This window comes from Bombus impatiens, unplaced genomic scaffold (assembly GCF_000188095.3).
Source record: "Bombus impatiens unplaced genomic scaffold, BIMP_2.2 scf_2893, whole genome shotgun sequence".
Classification (NCBI taxonomy): domain Eukaryota; kingdom Metazoa; phylum Arthropoda; class Insecta; order Hymenoptera; family Apidae; genus Bombus; species Bombus impatiens.
The window spans coordinates 1-5,825 of record NT_179312.1 but is presented as its reverse complement, the minus strand read 5'-3'; the positions used below and the strand labels follow the sequence as shown (position 1 = coordinate 5,825).

At 37.6% G+C, this 5,825-nt stretch overlaps 1 long non-coding RNA gene across 1 annotated transcript; it reads right to left on the bottom strand.

The window, feature by feature from the left end:
* Positions 1 to 353: 353 nt before the first annotated feature.
* On the bottom strand, positions 354 to 1,057 carry LOC117152487. Its single transcript, XR_004462876.1, has 2 exons — positions 713 to 1,057; positions 354 to 568 (listed from the first exon to the last, which is right to left on the bottom strand). It is a non-coding gene; the product is annotated as an uncharacterized LOC117152487 (long non-coding RNA).
* Between the last annotated feature and the right edge of the window lie 4,768 nt (positions 1,058 to 5,825).

The window sequence follows — 5,825 nt, the reverse complement described above, 5'->3', positions numbered from 1 at the left end:
TTCAGAACATTTAACCAATATCCATATATGCAAGATCAATATTTCCAGTATTCAAACTACAATATCCATCATTAGACAAGCCCCCTTTTACTGTTCATGGTGCCCCAAATCACATTTTATTCAAAACAATAAAACAAACGTAGTTACTTCAGTAGTGCGTTACATAAAATTGAAAATATAACGAGCGATATAAACAAGTATCTGGCAAACAAATCTCGTTGTGCAAAAGGACACAAATAAGTCGCTCGTAGTTACACATTTATCAATTATTTGTTTTGTCACTTATAATTATAATTATAATTTGTTTTGTTATTGTTATTTATAATTATAATGTGAAATATTAAATAAAAAAAAATGTTACGAGCTGTCTTTCTTGTATATCTTCTTCTTCTTGTTTATTTTTTAATAAATATTTTGATGGTTCTGGTACGGCATTCCCTTTCAACCTTTTTCCTTCTATGCGTATTTTTTGTAGGACTTGGTTTGAACATTTCGGATAAAAATTGGTCAGCACAGACAGCCATGTTTCTTAAAGTGGAGCTGGCATAATATTTTAGGTTGGGAGTGCCTGTTAAAAGAATAGTGCATATAAATAGTAATAAAAAGTAATATAGATAAAAAGAGTAACAAGAGTATAAAAGACAAGGATAGAATGACAATCGAGGCTCGAAACTGAGATAAATTTAGAAGTCAGCATATTGTCGTAACATACAGAGCTATCCATTTAATTCGGAATCTATGCTCGCGAAGAACATTGAAAATGGCAACAATGTACATGTACATTTACTATTGCAATCAAATATTGCGAGCCATCTATGAGCTGTCCATTACTGATGTTAAATCTGTTATTTAAAAATACGTTTGGCTTCTTACCGTTCCAACATAAATAAATTCCGTTGTTTGTCGACTAGTTTGACAGACTCAGGCACTGCAATACGAGAGTTAAATTAATTTCTCTTTAAACTAGTCTAAATTCTGTGAAGTGTCTTGTTATATCTCAACCGTTTAGCTTGTTCCTTATCCTTACTAATAGAAAATGTTCAAAACGTTAGAAATGAAAATTACTAAACGAAATAGAAAAAGAGTCTCGATATTTGTAAGAATGTGAACAATTATTTTCATGCTTCAATATATCTGTCGGAGATATAGCAAAAGAGTCAACAAACACCGAAACCCCCTAATCACTGGACTACTTGATACGGCGGATCAGATTCGCAGGCTGAGGAGGCACTACCCGCTAAACCTAAACGCTGGATTATTTATAATATAAATACATATTACGTATAAATTATACTTATCTATAATAAGTTAATACTTATTATAAATAATCAGCCATGTCACTGCGCCACGCCAGAAAAATTACTGAAAATTCTCAACGCGAGAATTGTAATTTTAATAAAGAAATAAACAAAAAAATATATATCTGTTGGAGATAAAAGGACACCGGAGCCTTCCTTTTGGAACTTCGGGAAAATCCGTAAAATTGTGATTAACGTCTATAGCCGTAATTAAACAATTGCCGTCATTCTACCCAGTTGTATTTATTTGAGATTTGTGACAATGAGCTTGGGCTCAAGGCGACAATTAGTCGCCGAACGTAGCCTCGGTCACAGGACGAACGCTTTGTCTAACAAAGGGGTATGGAGTACCCTCATTAAAAGAAATATTTGTAAAGGTACTCTAAAGTAAACATTCCAACGATTCCTTCGGGCAAAATGATTACCAGATGTCGATGCACCTACACAGTAAAGGTTCAGCTAGCCTGAGGACCCGTTAGAAATCTTACGATTTTGTTAATTAAGGTTCTTCAAACGGACAAGCAGTCTTTGTCCCAATTATGGGAAGGTCGGAAACAATGCTTCCGCTAGCAACTTTCCCTCAAGGGCGGCTAGCATCCTTTTCTAGCCACCAACATGGAAATTGACCAATTAACAGCAACGTCAATTTCCCTCACTTTCCGAACGAAGGCGTTCCTCGACGAATCCGATCATCTCGTGCCCTTAGACACACCCCATCATAGTTTTCCTCTGGAGTATCATCGTGACGGAAAGTCATTCTCTCTCGTGAGGTCGTATTAGCGTCGTCTTTACGCTCGGTGGATATTCCACGTTTTAGCAAAGAGTTAGTTTAGTAATACTTACACTTACAGTGCCGGTTATAACAGTGCAAGAACTTACGACCATCGTGCGCGAGTTAATTCAGTCGCTAGTGCAAAAATCGAGTGTGAAACCTAACAATTTTTCGTCACCGCGTTTTAACCCTGAAACCGCGGGCTCCAACTCCGCTGCACGGTGCGCAGCTGTCAATCTGATTATGGAAGAAAATCCTTTACGAAGCAGTGCCCTGAATATAATTTCAATAACCAGCGTCGAATCGATTTCTACGTAGAGGAAGCATCAACTGGTAGATCAAGTCATCCGGGTGAGTCGTTTCCATTTTACTTTGATTTTGGAGCCGAGTGTTCACGAATTAAAGAATCTTGAGATTTTCTGGCAAAAGAACGATTGATGTAGCAGCAATGCGAGGAATAAGAAATATTTGTACTAAACGTACATCTCAAATCTTGTCCGTTGCAGGTATTAGTGGTTTTACATTAGAGATAAATTTTTCATGTCCTCGCTTATAGTTATTTAAAATACGATATCGCGATTGATCGTTAAATCTTAAGTCAAGGTTTTGACGTAATATTACACAAAATAGCCTCGCTGTGTAAAACAAAAATAATTAATGCCTGTAATAAAACCGCTGAAAACGAGATCGATGTTAATGAAGTTGATACTGATGTACGTGGTAGTGATAAAAGTCGATTAATCTTTCTTTTCGAAAATTCAAAGATTCATTCGTTACGGGTTTCCTATGTACTCGCGTAAATACAGGCCAGTTGGAAATACGATTAATTGATCCTAACGTCACTGTGCAAAGAAGCCCTTACAGACTTCGCGAGGAAGAGCGCAGAATAGTACGCGAGAGAATAGGCGAATTAATTAGAGCAAAATTTGTAAGGCCTAGCAATTCGCCGTTCGCGAGCTCTATGTTACTCGTGAAAAAGAAAGCTAATAAAAGCTAAAGAAAGCTAAATAAAAATATGGTATCCCTTACCCCTTATTGCTGATCAAATCGCGAGATTGCAAAACGCGAGATACCTTATTAGCCTGGACATGGCCAGCGGGTTTCACTAGATTCCCATTCATCCTAATTCAATAGAGTATACCTCGTTCGTTGCCCCCGATGGTCAGTGCGAATACGTGGCAATGCCGTTCGGATTGAGCCATCCGTTTTTCAGAGAGCCATTCTCAAGGCCTTAAGTGACCTCGCTTATTCGTATTTTTTTTTTTATTTATTTATTTTAGAATTTTACAATTTGTCCAGTAGGACATTTGGTAACATATGCTTATTCGTATGTCGTTGTTTATTTGGACGATGTTCTAATTATTGCCGACTCCATAGAACAAGCTCTGGAAAGGTTGCACATTGTATTAAACACCCTCGTAAACGCCGGGTTTTCTTTCAATTTCGCTAAATGTTCCTTCCTGAAGATGTCGGTACTCTATTTAGTATATGTAATTCATTTTTTTTTTTTTTTATTTGTTGAAATTACAATCAATTCTCGCGTTGAGAATTTTCAGCAACTTTTCTGGCGTGGCGCAGTGACATGGCTATTTATTTATAATAAGTTAATGCTTATTATAGATAAGTATAATTTATAAGTATTGTAAGTAAGTGCATATGCTTAATTTGGACAACTAAATGAATCTAGGCGTTTAGGTCTAGCGGGTAGTGCCTCTTCAATGTAATTCATAACGGAGAAGTCCGTCCAAACTCGGGTAAAATACAAGCCTTGAGTTCTTTACCTGCACCGTCGACCGTCACACAGCTTAGGCAATTCATAGGTTTGACCTCTTCCGAAAATTCATTCCTAAATTTTCACAAGTAATGAAACCCCTGTATGCACTTACTTCTAGTAGCAAGAATATAACTTGGACGGATAGGCACAAACAAATAAGACAAAAGGTAATTTCCGGTGCTAATGATATTGTTACGACCGTTCGCGGAGAGACGCGGTCGCTAGGAAAACGCGTCAGCGAGAGGCGTAAATTCTCGCTACGATTATGTTAATCGACGCCGCGAAATAGTCGTTCCCCTGTTTCGGTTAAGATAACAGAGATGGTTTAATGAATGTAACACTGTATTAACAGGTTAACAGAATAATATTTTACAATAATATGATGAATATGTTACAGAAATTTGACTCGACTTTGCGATATCTCCAGATAAATTCGTTTGCTCGTCAGATTCGTCGAAGTGTCACGTTAGACTCGTCAGAAGGAACTGAACGCCCTTCGATTATTCCTTTGTCTCATTTGGAAGACGACCCCCACTACGCTCGGGTCACGCCACCGCTCGCGCCTATGATCACGTATGCCTCTTCTTGTGTGAAAGACGTAACGGTCAAAAATTGACGTTTCTAGAGCTCGCTGCTTGGCGACAACTATGCTCTCGTCGATACATTGTATATGATCCGGCGGGCAGATAAGACGGTCTGCCTGCGAGGCTGTAGGACCGCGAGCGACGGTTAGAAAATACAGTCTGTGGTAAGCCTCGTGGCGTAACAGATATTTAATCCTAATTATTCGTTAGAACTATTGACGCTAGTTCGGAAGGATATGGGGCTATTTTAATGCATAAGATAGAAGGTAAAAATAGAGTAATCGAGTATTACGGTAAATGAACTAGCCCTGCGGAATCTAGATATCATTCCTACGAACTAGAAACGTTAACAGTTGCAAACGCCGTCAAGCATTTCCGTCATTATCTACACGGACGAGAATTTCTTGTTGTCACTAATTGCAATTCTTTGAAGACATCTAGTAATAAGGTACATTTAAATGACAGGGTTGCAGGTGATGGGCTTACTTACAAACTTTTAATTTTGACGTCATATATCGAGAAGGTAAACGAATGGCACACGTAGATTTCTTTTCGCGGAATCCCATATACACAACAGGCAAGTTAAGTGGTAAAAGTGATTTGAAAGAATGTTATTGTTTTGGTCGATGCTTTCACTAAATTCATATACCTGCATCATACTCGTAAAATAGATTCCCCTAATACCATCAAAGCGCTTCTGCCCGTCATACTCTTATTCGGCAGTCCCTGCCGGATAATAGCGGACCAAGAAAGATGTTTTACGGGCAAAGAATTTTAAGATTTTTTTCAAGATAGACACATTAAACTCCACTTAAGGGGGGGGGGGGGGTAAGGGTAAGGGGGGCTAAGGTTAATTCGTACAAAAAAAGGCATGTTTTTGTGAATTTTTTGTGACGACACAGTTAAAATCTGTTTTTTAAAATCAATAGTACATTAAAGTACGACATTTGAAGAATATTGTATTAAATTTTGACGGAGAGACAGCAATGACAGCAATTATTCGGACGTGTCTCGGAAAAAAGTATAATTGCGGTGCTCCTCATAACTTGATGCTGGATCATCTGAAATCAAAAAGTTAAAGTTCATTCGTTAGGTAATAGTTTTCCCCAGATAACGCTGCGAGGGTTTTTCGAAATTTCAATTTTTCACTTTTTGGAACACTTTGAAGGGAAAAACGCGATTTTGTGCGAAAATTTGCGGCTAATTTGTTGTTGTAAAATAAAAATAATTAACAAATTTGAAAAAACTCTGCAGCGTTACCTCGTAAATTATGTACAGACATGGTGTTCAAAATTTCAAAAGTATCGGTGTAGTAGTTTTGAAGTTATCAGGGTCACCGACTTTGAAAATGTGAGTTGTGGGGAAAACGCTTTAAAGTTTTGAACACTAAAAAATCT